This window comes from Cherax quadricarinatus, chromosome 77, assembly GCF_038502225.1.
Source record: "Cherax quadricarinatus isolate ZL_2023a chromosome 77, ASM3850222v1, whole genome shotgun sequence".
Classification (NCBI taxonomy): Eukaryota; Metazoa; Arthropoda; class Malacostraca; order Decapoda; family Parastacidae; genus Cherax; species Cherax quadricarinatus.
The window spans coordinates 15,556,047-15,570,546 of record NC_091368.1 but is presented as its reverse complement, the minus strand read 5'-3'; positions in this window follow the sequence as shown (position 1 = coordinate 15,570,546).

The window sequence follows — 14,500 nt, the reverse complement described above, 5'->3', positions numbered from 1 at the left end:
TCTTTCTGCTTACCTCTCGCATCATGTTTCCGTTCACTCCTGGAATGCAACCATTCCACACTCCCCCTAGTTCTGTATCTCCATTAGTCCATCTGTGTTTCCTGAGGTAAACTCCCTTAATCACTTCCCCAGGTCCTGCGTTTTCTTGCTTCCCCAGAGCTGGGTGGAAACCTGGTTGTGTCTAGCTGGTCTAATCGGGTGTGGTCACAGTCAGGAATGGCTATAATCAGGTGTGGTCATAGTTTGGTGAGGTCATCGTTAGGTGGGGTCATAGTCAGGTGAGGTTATAGTCTGTGTGTATGTGTGTATGTGTATGTGTGTGTGTGTGTGTGTGTGTGTGTGTGTGTGTGTGTGTGTGTGTGTGTGTGTGTGTGTGTGCGTGTGTGCGAGTGCGTGCGTGCGTGCACACACACATCGCTGGTTGATCTCGCTCATGACTCTTATATTACAATTTTATTTACTTGTATGTTACGTACTCTACAGTTACAGTAAATTACTGCAATGTTCTTTGTTGTCGAGTTCTATGTTACTGAACTGTTCTTAAGTATTTCTATATTACCCTTGTGTGCTACTGTTCCTGTTTTTACTTATTACTTAGCCCTTCATTAATGTTACAGTACCATTCTTTGATGTACTGCTCTTCTATGTTGCTGTTCTTACCTACAACATCTTCTGCAACAGTGTCTCGTGCATTGGCGTTCATGTTCCAGAAACAATTATGTTGACTGGAAATTCCCATAAGTTTCGCTTAACATTTTGCAGGATCCCTGTCACTCTTTCATCGAGGCCAATCTTCCATTAATGCAAATGACAAATTAAGCAACACACTCAAAAAAAAAAAATCTCCATCATGTTATTTTTGATCTACTGACCAAAAAAAAAAAAAAAAATCAGGAGCCCATCTTATTTTAATGTCTTCCATCCTGCTGTCCTTATTTACTTACATGTTGCTGTACTGTACATTTGCAACACCAGCATTACAATTTTTTTTTGTAACAATTCGCTTCTTTAATTTACTGTAGCTTAATTAACGTTTGCTAAATTATGTTGAAGCACACATTCCCTTCCCCTTCATAACTTAATTATATTTTCTCTTCTCTGTCACTCTGTCAGTCACATTTCTAACATATACATTTACTGGTATACTCGGCAGACAATAAAGACAGTTTTCAACAGTACCAGAAGTAATGGGAGGGACTCAAGCTAGACTTACATAATGTGATGTGAATCTAGAGATGCAATTAAAACTCAGAAATGATTTTACTGCCGTAACAATGTTACAGTATTTACGAGAATTTTAAAGTTTCTTTCCAAACAGACCGAGGTCCAACAATAGCTATGACAGTTTCAAAGACATCTTGCACAAATATGTTTTCATTCTGGATGAGAAATAATCAAATTATAGAACATAATTTATGTAATTCCTGATCATAATGCTATCAACCTGTATATCAAATGTAGATAATCAAACTAAGTCCAACACTGAACTAATCACATAAAAGCTACATCACACAGAGTTCTCATTTAAGGCTCACATTAGTATAAAGATATATGTCTGACAAGCACAGTACCCGGAGTCCACACTGTACATCTTGGTACAATTACCATCTAATCAAAGAAAGTTTACATAAATCTAAGTAGACGCAGTCTGAAACAGTCTGTAATATACCTAAGTTTAGATTGAGTTCACAAAGCTGAGCGGATATTTAAACCGTTCACTAGAACTGTGTACTGACACTCTCCGTGAAACTGACTGCTAACACTGACTACCAACTATGGAGCTGACTGATCCGTAGTTGGCAGAAGAATAATCTTATTGTGAATGAAGGAAATATATTTTTAAAGACATTTTCGGCGAGGAGATTCCACTGATGTAATCTGGAGCAAAACATATTAAGGGCTTTTGAAACTGAAAACTCATGAACTTCCATCACCTTTCTCGTTCTCTGACTCAGGGTAGAATACTGGGACTGAGGATTGGAGAGTCGTTTGCAATGAGGGACGGGAATATAGCAGAAGATGTATCAGAATATTGTGTAGTCCACTTCCGACATGAGAATACCTTTCCTGAAGGGAGGAACATTGCCGAAGAAGCAATCGCTAACCTAATCAGTTATCGCCCGCCAACCAATTGGCACCGCAAATGGCATATATTTTCTTTATCTGATTCAATCACTGGTTAAAATTTGTTAAACAAATATAGCAGCATGTATGTTGTGCCCACCCCTTCAATTAACCTCTTATCTTACAGCCAGAATATACGCTATAGACTTCCTTAATCACGGCAGTTTTAGCATGCTTTTAGAAAGCAAAAGTAATTCTCATTAAACATGAATGTTATATGCATTGTTCACGCAATTACAAGGCATCGTTGTCAAATTTAGCCGAAAAAAATCAGTGTCACAAATAAACACTGACAAGAGTTTGACACGTAAACACTATGACTTCCGGGAATGAAATTATGCAGTGCAGTTAATAGGATGGTGTGATACCCGAACTGCGAGTGAATCATACGTTTCTGTCACTAGAGTTGCAAAAACAAATATTGCTCAGATCGAAGTAAGATGAAGAAATGGTGATCCATTTTCTACTGGCTTGCCCCATCCTCTATACAAAAAAAAAAGAACCATGAAAACAATAGCTAATGGTGAAATATAGGAAAGTGTATATATTTTGTAAAGAACTGAGCATTGTTGATTTTAATCATGAGCCTTTCCCCTGTACTATTTATTTACACTCCCTTCCTAAGTCTAGTATAGCATCAACAATTCTGAGTTTGTATTTCTGGAAATAAAAACAATTTACAATTTTAAACATTCACATTTTCATTGACCCGAAATTAGTTACGAATGACTAGTTTTATTGTTGAATTATTTTGTCTGTAAATCATTGTGACTGAGGTTTGCAGATACAAAGAGCAAAGGAAGAACTAAAAGCCATTCATTCATTCATTCATTAGAGATTCGCCGGTACTTCCGGCCCGGGTCTTTTCCGTATGGCGACCCGGCTGTGGTCCCCGGTTGGGGGTGTCGCTCATCTTCTTTCTTCCGTCTTCTTTCTTGGGCCGTCCGGCTGGAGGGTAACATTTTCTCTCTTGCGGCGACTCCCCACTAAAAGCCATTATTAAAAATACTGTGTACATTAAAAACCTTTGATTTTACACTCACAGTCAATTAGGTCGTTGTATCCATTGAGGAAAAAAACAGTTACACTGTAGTGGACAAACACATAAAAGAAAATACGTAAGTAATGAATATTCGCCTGAAAAGGAATTAGTAGTACAAACTGTTTATCAACTTCTCAATGTGAATCATTCTGTCCTTGAAGACGACAGTTCACTCTCATCATAAGTTGTGCCGCCCAATAAAGACCTTCATCTTGAACTGTTTTCCTTTATGTCATTTTACGCAGATGCTAAAAAACTAAATAATAAAAATGTTTAGAGGATTATTGCCAAAATCGGTAGGGAGAATTGGACGGCTTGAAAAAATATTATTTCCGTAACCTAACCAAAACAAAGACAGGTTAATAGACATGAGATTAAGATAATGTTGAAATATATCGTTACTAGTTAGATAGATTTTTTATTCCAAGACAGAAAAAGTAATTGTAATGGAAATTCACGTTACTTGTCACTCGAGGTCAATATGAACCAATTAATTTCAGCGGATCATTCGAGGTCTATTATTCTTTTAGATGTTGTTATTAATAGTATTATTGTTATTGGTGTTGGTATTGTTGTTGTTATTTATTGTTATGATGTTATTACTAATCGTTATTGTTGCTGTTGTTGTTGTTATTGTTAAGTTTTTTACTAATTGTTATTGCTGCTGGAGAACATCCTCTCCAAGTTGAAAATACCACGGATTATATCATCAATACTCCTCCTCACAGGACTCAAAGAATGGCTCTCCCACAGAGGGTCCGTCGTTTTATCCATAAAGACGATTACCATCGACCAATGATCTTGAGCAACCTCCCTGCGGATGAAGATGATTGGGTAACACCAGAACCCTTCTATGTTTACTAAGAAAATCATCACCCCCAATTAGGGAGACATCTTATATAACATCCTACTGTTAAAATTATGCTACAATTACTTGTAAGAAGCTAAAGTGTCAAGTAATTCTTTATGAACTGGCCAGAAAATTATTGCCTTCATTGTCGTTTAAATATCCGTTGAGCAATCGCAAAAAAAAAAAAAACGCAATTGCAACTTGTATATTTACTACCAATTCAGAGTCATGTACTTATATATCTGTTATATCTATGTGACTCTGATGGGTTAGTATTATACCCCTTCAAGAATATTTTATTATTCCACATACACTTTTTAAATTACAAGTGGTTGGGCCACTTACCTTTTAGATCCTACCCCTCTCCCCCCTCCCACCCTTTTCCAATATTTCTATCCTTACCCATCCTTCTTCCTTACCCATCCTTCTTCCTTATCCATCCTTCTTCCTTGCCCATCCTTCTTCCTTACCCATCCTTCTTCCTTACCCATCTTACCAAAGCTCTGGTCATAAGAAGAAGAAGCGCTGCTGTTGTCGCTAATGTTGTTTCCTATTACAATTACTGATACGGTTGTTATTGCATTTGTTATTATACAGAGTCTATATATTTCCCCTGAATGAATAAAATTATAATTGAATTAAAATATTAAAAAAATACTGTACACACTATTTGAACAGCTGACTAGCTCATAGGAATGTACTTACCGGGAGGTAATCATGGAAGAGGCGCAAAATACCAACCCCATACAACTCTCTGTCCCAAAGGCCAGATCGACAACACTCGAATAACATTCAAATAATAACTGATGCAAAATGGAGGAGATTAACATCGGTACATAATTGCTGCTAGGTCAAAATGGACTACAGGTGAGAGAAGACTTGCCTATATATATCAAGCAATGCTCTTGACATTACCCATAAGAGCCAGCTAAGGCCCATGTATCAATTTACTGCTTAGTGAATTAGGGTAGTATCTTAAAGTGATACCTGCGAAATGTCTGACTCAAATCTGCCACATAAATATTCTGATTTCTAGAACAGTCCTGTTTCACGTTTCATTTAGTTCTTCTTAAGTCGTTGTAAAACGACTTAAATAGAAAATGAACTCTTTTAAAGCGGACAGATAGAACTACAGGTCCAGGGAGAGTAATGCAGATTACCTCTTAGTGGGATGACACTGCGTCTCTACTGCTCAGGTGTAAATCTAACGACGTCATTACACTAACATCCACCCGATTGATTGTACCGTTGTTCAGTTGCATGCTAAAACCTCGGAGGAGGGCAATGGTTTTTCTCAGCTAGTGTTTAATTGAAAATCGATTTAAGATTAACAAGATAAATAAAATGTAATAAAACAACCACTCTGACTATTAGTAAAAAGTATTTCACACCTAAATGACGACACGAATACAATAGGCAGCAAAAAGAATAACTAGAGGAACAAGAGAATGGGTGTACATTAACACAGGATGAGGCGATTCAGACTTCAGTAAATATCCTCAAGAGAACGCTTAATGATCCAGAGTTTCGGTGCTCCTCTGATCAGGTTCTCGGGTATATGGCGCACCTGCCACAGATAAAACCAACATATAGCCGATAAAGATGCATATCAAGGAGAAATGTGGGAACTGAACTAGTGATTAGCAGATAACAGAATAACACTTGAACGTCAGCCTGTGAAAAGTTTGTTTTTGTTCATCATCCCACATTACAAAGGCAGAGTGTAATGAAACAGCATTAAATAGTAACGCCAAACAGGCACAACGACACATAGGAACAAAGAGACGTAGAGAAAGTATATAATAACACACACTAGCACACAAAACTGTTACTAGTAGATTGTTAAGTATATCGTAACAAATAATAAGGTCAGGTAGGTACATAGTAACATCACAAATGTACGATAAATAGGCACATATTAAAATCACAGAAGTACGTAGTAGCTTATAATAAGTTAATACATGTAAGCAGTAATATCACACTGGTAAACTGGGCAACTACATTACCTAGATGACTAGGAATAGTGATTGTGTAAGACTAATACAGAGACAATACGGAATAAAATAGAAAGACAATATAAAGACATTAAACAATCAGTGACAAGAAAATGTAAAGGTGCTGCCACCTGTATTGAAAAATAAATTGAAAATTAAATATTCAGCGTTATAAACACCCCACGAGTATATAATATCTTCGTAAACAGTGACAGAGCAAAACATAATGAATAACATGTGGAATTATCGTTTCTAACACCAACTGTAGCATTGGAACGACCACCAGGAAATATATTTTACCTTCTTTCATCTCCTTCCTAAATGGAATCATTATTATTTTAAAAGCTGAAATAAATTTAATTATCCTTATATATATATATATATATATATATATATATATATATATATATATATATATATATATATATATATATATATATATGAACTTTACTAATAGACAGAATACATTGACAGAAAACACAGACATGAATATATTGGTACAATATATAATAGATTATGAATCTCCTCCAGCTCCTCCAAAGTCGGATGCGAGCCAAGTATGCAGCAAGCATTTCCCCTCTGGATGGCCACGCTGAGGCGCTAAAACATGAAAGTGGCTGCCCTTGGATCCCGGGTGGTGTCGATGAGTCTGGAACCCAGTTCTTTAAGGAAACGTTTCGCATTTTTTCCTCGTGAGTCCAAAGTCTCTGATCCCACTGGGACAAATTGATACTCTTGGCTTATTTCACTGTGCTTGCCGATCTTGTGATCAGCAGCTCCTCCCTGTCGCCCGACACTGTGATGGATGTAGGTGTCTGCCAGTGTCGACTCACAGGTATAGTCCCATGCTAAGAGCTTGCGATTCTTCCAAGGACAGATGGTGATCCTATCCAGGCAGTTTGCTGGGTTGTAGGTATTCATGGCTGCTAGTGATCTGGGTTGTCTCTCGACTGGGTATCCAGCTGTAGTAAAGCTTCTCATCATGATGTCGTTGACTTCATTGTGTCTTGACTAGCATCCCTTGGTTTTGGAACAGTTAAGACCATGCAGACCATATTGGTCGGCTTGCACATCACCGCAAATACACGTATATTCCGTGTGAATTGGGGCAGCAAGGCTGAGGCATGTTCCCATTGCCGAAATGGGAACTGTTTGGAGGAAGTCCCAAAAGTGATGTGCACTCACAGCTTGGAGAAAGGCAGTCTCTCTGCCTGATGTTACAACCGTAATCATAGAAATATAAACACATATGCAGTATAATGTGATCCTTTATTGACAACGTTTCGCCCACACAGTGCGTTTTATCAATTCACAAACAGATCTACCTGGGTGAAACATACGTGAGTATTTATAGGATGAGAATGCTGGGTCAGGTGGAGAAAGCTGCTAGTAACAACCTTCCAAGTAGAGTGATAGAGTCTAAAAACTTGGGTAGCTTTTAAGAGATTGGATAAGTATATGCGTAGACCTTCTGCAGTGTTCCTCGAGTCTTATGTTCTTATGTAGGATAGCGATGAAGAAGTTTCTTGGCAAGAGGTTCAGCTATGTTATAGAAGCTGTTGTTCTGCTTGAAGTTAGATGTACAGATAAGTGATGATTCCAGGATTCTTTGGTATTGAGTGTTGCCTTATCTGGCAATAAGTCTTGCGTTTCTGTATTTGATTAAATGGTTGTGTGAATTTCGGTGTTCAACACAGGCATTCCTTGGATCGTCAGATCTGCCTGCGTACTGGTGTTCTAAAATACGTGTTTGGAGGTCTCTTGATGTTTTTCCAACGTATAATTTGCTACAGTCATTACAAGGGATTGTGTATACCCCTGCAGAGGATTGAAGCTTGTCCTGTCTATCACTGGTAATGCCCTTGATGGTGGTGGGTGTGGAGGTAGATACTTAGAATGAGGTTTTGGAAAAGATGTTGGAAACGTGTTTGGCAATGGAGTTGGTGGGAAGGACTATGTATCTCTTCTCGGCAGTGTCTTCTCTGAGTGTGTTGAAGATGTTTAATGCCCGTCGTCTGCAGTCTCTGATGAAGTGACGAGGATAGTGAAGTTTGGAAAATACTTGTTCAATTATAGTGCATTCTTCCTCAAGGAACCTATTGCTACACATTCTGAGTGTGCGCAGAAAAAAGTCTATAATTACACCACGTTTAGTTTTGGTGTCGTGGTGAGAGTAGAAGTGGAGAAGATAGTGTTGGTTGATAGGTTTTCAATAGACTTTAAAACGAAGTTCATGGTCAGTTTTGCAGAAAAGAACATCAAGGAAAGGAAGAGTGTTGTAGACTTCATCTAGTGTGAACTGCATTAAGGGTTCGACCTGGTTGAACTTGCATTGGAGAGCTTGACCGTTGAAGCATCTGGAAGTTATGACGAGAATGTTGTCAACATAATGGAGCCAGATGACAGACGAGGGAATAATTGTAGAAAAACGCTCGGCTTCTAGATGTTCCATGTTGGCATGCACCTTTTCTGCAATGGGGCTATCCTAACTTGACTGTTTGTAGGCCAGTGCTGCACTAGGTTCTGACGCTGGAGGAGCAAGAGCCTCCCATTCAATGATGGCACTAGCACTGCTAGGATCCTGTATTCTTGCTGAGTCACTGGGGTAGTCCGGAAATATTTGTTTTATGAACTCGCTTGATGCCATGGAAGAGGATAGGAAAGCTGGTAGGGCAATCTGAGAGGATTTTCGTACTTCCTGCCCTCCACACCTCACTGGAAGTGAGGCTTGCAACAACTGTCCATCTTCAAGGGAAAGATTCAATACACTCTCTAGTATGGTCTTAAGGAGGGAGTCATATTCCCTGAGTTTCGGACTGCCGAAGGCTGGGGAGCATCTCAGGAAGTAGGTAAGTTTTTGAATTGACAGGCACCTGGTGAGTAGGTAGAACACATCATGTGTATTGATGTCTTTCATTCTGCCTTCCATCGTCCTGAGGTCTGAGATTTTCTCTTCTAGGATCAGATTAATGGCAATGGGCCAAAGAGGAGCACCAAGGAGAGTGCTGTTGGCTGGACCATTGGCTCGTGCTCCTAGTAAAACAGCACTAATAGGAACTGAGAGATTGGTAGAAACAATTTCACATTTGGTGGGATTTAAGGAAAAGCCCAGGCTCTCTCCCATGTCTTTAATTTTTCTCGTGTCCTCTAGGAGAGATTCTGTAGTGCCAGCTAGGGCACCATCATCCAAGAACCAGATATTGAGCTCATTGGAGAGTGCTTCTGTGACTTACTTGATGACCAAACAGAACAGATGGGGGCGAGAGAGCCCGCCTGTTGCACACCCTCACACGAGTCTATTTCATGGTCCCCAAATAATAGTCTAAAAGTAGCGCTATAACACGATTCTATGAAGGGATAGAGGGAAGAGAAGTGTCTAGAAACTGCTTGGACAGCAGCACCCCTTCTTGAAAGCGTCATACAAGACGGGATGCCTATATGACGAACACTGCCAGTCCTGACCATATCTGGCTGATGTCACCACGCTACCTTACTCGAGAAAATTTTCCCTCATTCCTCCTGCTGCTACTCTTGGAACACTGCATACCTCACAATGACTCTGGGTGGCTTGTGAAAGTGTTTAAGCTGAAAATGTCCATCCCCTGTGGCTTGTTTTGCATTGTCAAGATGACCTGTCTGTGACTGTATTACAACAGATATGTGTATGTGAAAAAACAAGCAAGTGAAGGCGGTGAATGATAGCTCTAGGCGTTTTGTGCTGCCACTAACCATTTTTTTAAGAACTTGCAACAATGCAAAGGAAGACAAGGCAGGTGTGTCCATGAGAAGAGCTGATACCGGAAAAATACCTGAGAATGAGACAACAGGGAGGCACCTAGAAAAGTCTCCAGGTCCCTGAAGTTCAAAAATGTGTGTTAAGAATCAGTAGGAGGCAGTCCAATAAATAAACACTTATTATGTATTAAGAAACAATAGGAGACGGTCCAATAAATAAGCACTTATTATGTATTGATGACCAAGAAAAAATATTACTAGTGACATGTCAGTTATTGAGAATGCCTTCAGACTTCAATACGTTATGTTGTAAAGAAAGATAAATTGGGATTTCGTATAATAGTGGCAAAATATTTCGGGAATTTTCCTAACGAATTAATCACCTAAATAAACGTTTACTTAACAGGAAGTTGGTAGACATTAAAAACTGATGTATGGTTAAATATGGCATTAACTGCTTGTGCTGATCAGATTGAGAACTGGTGTTGTACTAACCTGGTATTAAGGGGTTTACTAGGCAGTCTCATATAGAATAAGTTACAGACAATGCAACCCACTCTGTAAACACAACCTGCACAGTTTTGGGGGAATTCTTGATCAACATGATTTAAACCGCCCGTGAAATCTCGAAGACTGAATATTAAATCTTTTTATAGGGAGAGTAGATAAACTCTCATTATATGGGGGAACTAACTCCTTAACTTCAGGAGTTATCTTAGGTTCAATTTTATAATATCTCTTCCTAGCTATTACTAAAGCCGTTTCTTCAAACTCTTTTGGATACCATAGTTTCACTGCAATATTATTGTTTATTTTGTAATTTCTTCATCAAGAAACCCAGGGCTACAAGATCGGAAAACACTCAGAAACGTAGCGAGAAAGACACACCTTTAAACTCGAGTTTCATGGTTGGAGTAGTAATGGAAGCAGGAGCAAACATTAGTGGCCTTCTTATACACTGTCAACTTCAAATTTCTTTCTGGTGGGTAAAAAAATCTAATAAGGGGAGTTTAAAGTCCAATTATTTTTTCCATTTAATATACAGAACATGAGTTTAATCTTGGTAAAAATGTACTGATGTCCAGAGTGTTCAGCCACAAGCGCAGGATGTCATCTGCATATCTGAGCTATCTGGCTTCGTGAGGTAGAATATTTTTCAACAGCTTAGTCTCAAAAGCCTTCTATACAAATTACTCAGTAGGGGATAAAATTGATTGCCCATAGCCATTCCGTGCCTTTGGGCAAAACAGCTTCCTTCAAACATGAACTTGTAATAAAGTTGGTAGAATTACCGACAATATGTAAAGTAAACGGACACAAGTGCAACTAATGTGACATTTTATTGTGGCAACGTTTCGCTCTCCAGGAGCTTTATCAAGCCATTACAAACAATACATGGACACAAAGGGTATATAAAGGCTCAGAGGTGCAATACTAGTGAGGTAGCATTTTGATGTTCACTAGTGGTAGTAGTAGTAGTAGTAGTGACAAAAGTAATACAATATGGTAGAGCAATTAATTCGTACATGAGTAAAAGGATATAAAAGCTATTGCTTGGGTAACATAAAAATAGGTTGGACAAATATAGACTGGAAAGAGGCAGCTTGTTTCAGTGTTCACTCTCTGTAATGTGCTTTGTGTAGTATAACAGGAGAGACTATGTGATGGCAGGGTTTACTGTTTTCAGGAGGATTATTGCTAAGACTTCGGAGATGGTAAAGCTGCCGTTGTTAATTGTATTCGAAACAGCGATCAGTGCTGATTCGAGGCACTTGCGTCTGCGGAAATTAGTTTCTTTGATCACTAATTGGGCGTCTCTGAATTTCATGAGATGATTGGTGGAATTTCGGTGTTGTACACAGGCGTTGTTCATGTTATCGTTCCTACAGACGTAAATGTGTTCATTGAGGCGGGTGTCGAGGTTTCTTTCTGTTTCACCTACGTAAATTATGTCACAGCCTCCACAGGGTATAGTGTAAACTCCTGCATTGACTGGTTCGTGGTGCTTGGATTTTGTCCTGGTTAGATCCTTTATTGAAAGATCTAACCAGGACAAAGCACATTACAGAGAGTGAACACTGAAACAAGCTGCCTCTATCCAGTCTATATTTGTCCAACCTATTTTTATGTTACCCAAGTAAAAGCTTTTATATCCTTTTACTCATGTACGAATTAATTGCTCTACCATATTGTATTACTTTTGTCACTACCACTACTACTACTACTACTACTACCACTAGTGAACATCGAAATGGTACCTTACTAGTATTGCGCCTCACTCTGAGCCTTTATATACCCTCTGTGTCCATGTATTGTTTGTAATGGCTTGATAATGCTCCTGGAGAGCGAAACGTTGCAACAATAAAATGTCACATTAGGTGCACTTGTGTCCTTTTATTTTACAAACATGAACTTGCAATTAACTACACACAACTTAATCAGTTCAATAATAATGGTCTTGTGGAATGGCACGGGTAACTCATTTTATTCTTCAAGATTGGATAACTGACCAGGTACTAGGACAAGGGTAAGCAAGACAGTAACATTGCAAGTTACTAGTGTACAGTAATTAAAAATATTTTTCTGTAATTTATCAGTGCGGGCATTGTTATTTTCTCATGTGGGCCTCTGAGATGTTGCCTAGCATTGGTGTTAAATCTTTGACTAACCATCTGGACAAGTTATATGACGTAGACCCAATGGAGCTAATAATAAATCTCGCTGGAAATCCCTGTTTATAAGTCTTAATTAAACTGACAATTGTTTGATCAATCCTCGTTTCCTCTTAGTAAAGTTTTTTTTTTTTTTAACTTATAGTTGTTAGCTCTGTGGGGCCCTGCAGCATATAACGTGTCTAAATGGTTAGTTCTTCCTGGTTGGAAAGAAATATCTTGGAATCTTCAGTTATAAAACATGATAACCTCTCACTATAAAATAATAGCTTGGAATTATTCAGACATGATTCTTTAATAATTGAAGCTATTGTATATAACCTTAGGCCAGATTCTTATATGAATGCTTTGGGCTGATTTAAATATCCTAATTCTATGCTGCTAAACTGAGGTGACCGTAAACTTAAAAAAAAATGTTTTGGTTTCTGATTATCTACCAACGATTTAAGTTACATCATTGTCTCCTGAAGAGTTGTGCAAGCTCTTGAAAAAGAGTTGGCTGCAACATGAAAGGCCAAGAGCTATCATTCAACTCGTGGAAAAGAAGTTTTCTGTCTGCTTTAGTTCCAGTGCAAACTATATTGTAGGGAGAAAATTTTCAGCAATCACTTTAGGCGTTCTTTTCGGAATTTTATAATAATTTTTGCCTAATAAAATCATTATGGTAATTTAAAAATACACAGAACTTAATGAGTCTTAACCCAACTCATCCCAGTCCCAAATTAACACCATTATTTCAGCAACACTGGAAGGAAAACCTGATTATATGACAGTTGCATTTAACGTAAGGAGTTCGTTTTCATTTTCTCTTCTTGATTCAAAAGCTTTTATAGCCTGACTATATTATTTCGTATATTTTATTTATGTTCTGTTTATAATTTAAGCTAACCATAATAACTTATACAAAGGATTTCGAAAAATAAGCATAAAACTGAATGTGAGAAATCGTCATTGACCTAAGAAGGACAAGTTGCCCAATTCGGATAAAAATTCATTAATTTATAATCCTGAGATCATATTTTGCTTCAACAAATGAAATTCCTTAGCTATAGTGCAATAGTAACTCAATTTTTTTATGGATCAGTTGTTCTATTGTGGATCAGAGCAGCAACGAAACTATGGATCGTCTAGCTAAGTGTCAAACTTTCTTTTATGATGTAAGAAACTGCCGGTACTGTGATTATTCCTAGAAATTAAATAACCCATTAAACCGGCGCAATTATTTTCAAATAATAGGTCTCAGAAATAATATTCAACAAACCAAGGGGAAAAAAGTAATTGTCGATTCATTCCAGCCAACAACATTTATATGATGTCAGACTTTATAATGATGAAGAATGTATTGGTGGTCAAAATTATCACATATTATGTCTGCACTAATTAAAACAAAACAAAAAAAAGCATTAAAATAGTTATCAAAACATGTCCACAAAATGAGGTATTTGGAATCACAAGTCACTAATGTTTGTAAACAAGACTCCCAGTTAAGTCGAAAATTACAGCCAGTTTCTTGACGTAATTCTATATAATAAAGATCAGTCTTAGGTTAGGTCCAATAAAAGCTGAAACAAAAGATATGCTTACTACTTTTTAAGTCTTTACAAGTTGTGAATATTTGCTATCATGAGGAGTTAAAAAGTCTAGAATTAATAGTTGTTACAGTAAAATATTCGATGTGTTAGATATTTATTTTGTTGAAGAATTTAGTGGAGACAGCTTCAGGTGAGACACCAATTATCTTTATTGTTATGGAGATGAGAAACTCAACCTTGACGCTGCAGAGAGTAAACTTCATTTGCATTGCACATGAGGCCAGAGAACTGTCGTGATTCGACGGCTGTCCCATGATATGTCTTTCAGTGAAATGTGTATTCTTGTCTATTATACTGTTTCATATGTTTACATGTTCTTAGAATCACATCACTGCTTCAGTGTGATTGAAATTCAAAACAAAAATGTTCTTATTGCCTTAAATATTTACATCTCTCACGAAAATGGCTCATGGTTCCTCAGTCACCTCACAAGTCTATATTCTCAGGAAAAAAACATCTAACTACTGTACATGCAGTATTTTCCAAACATG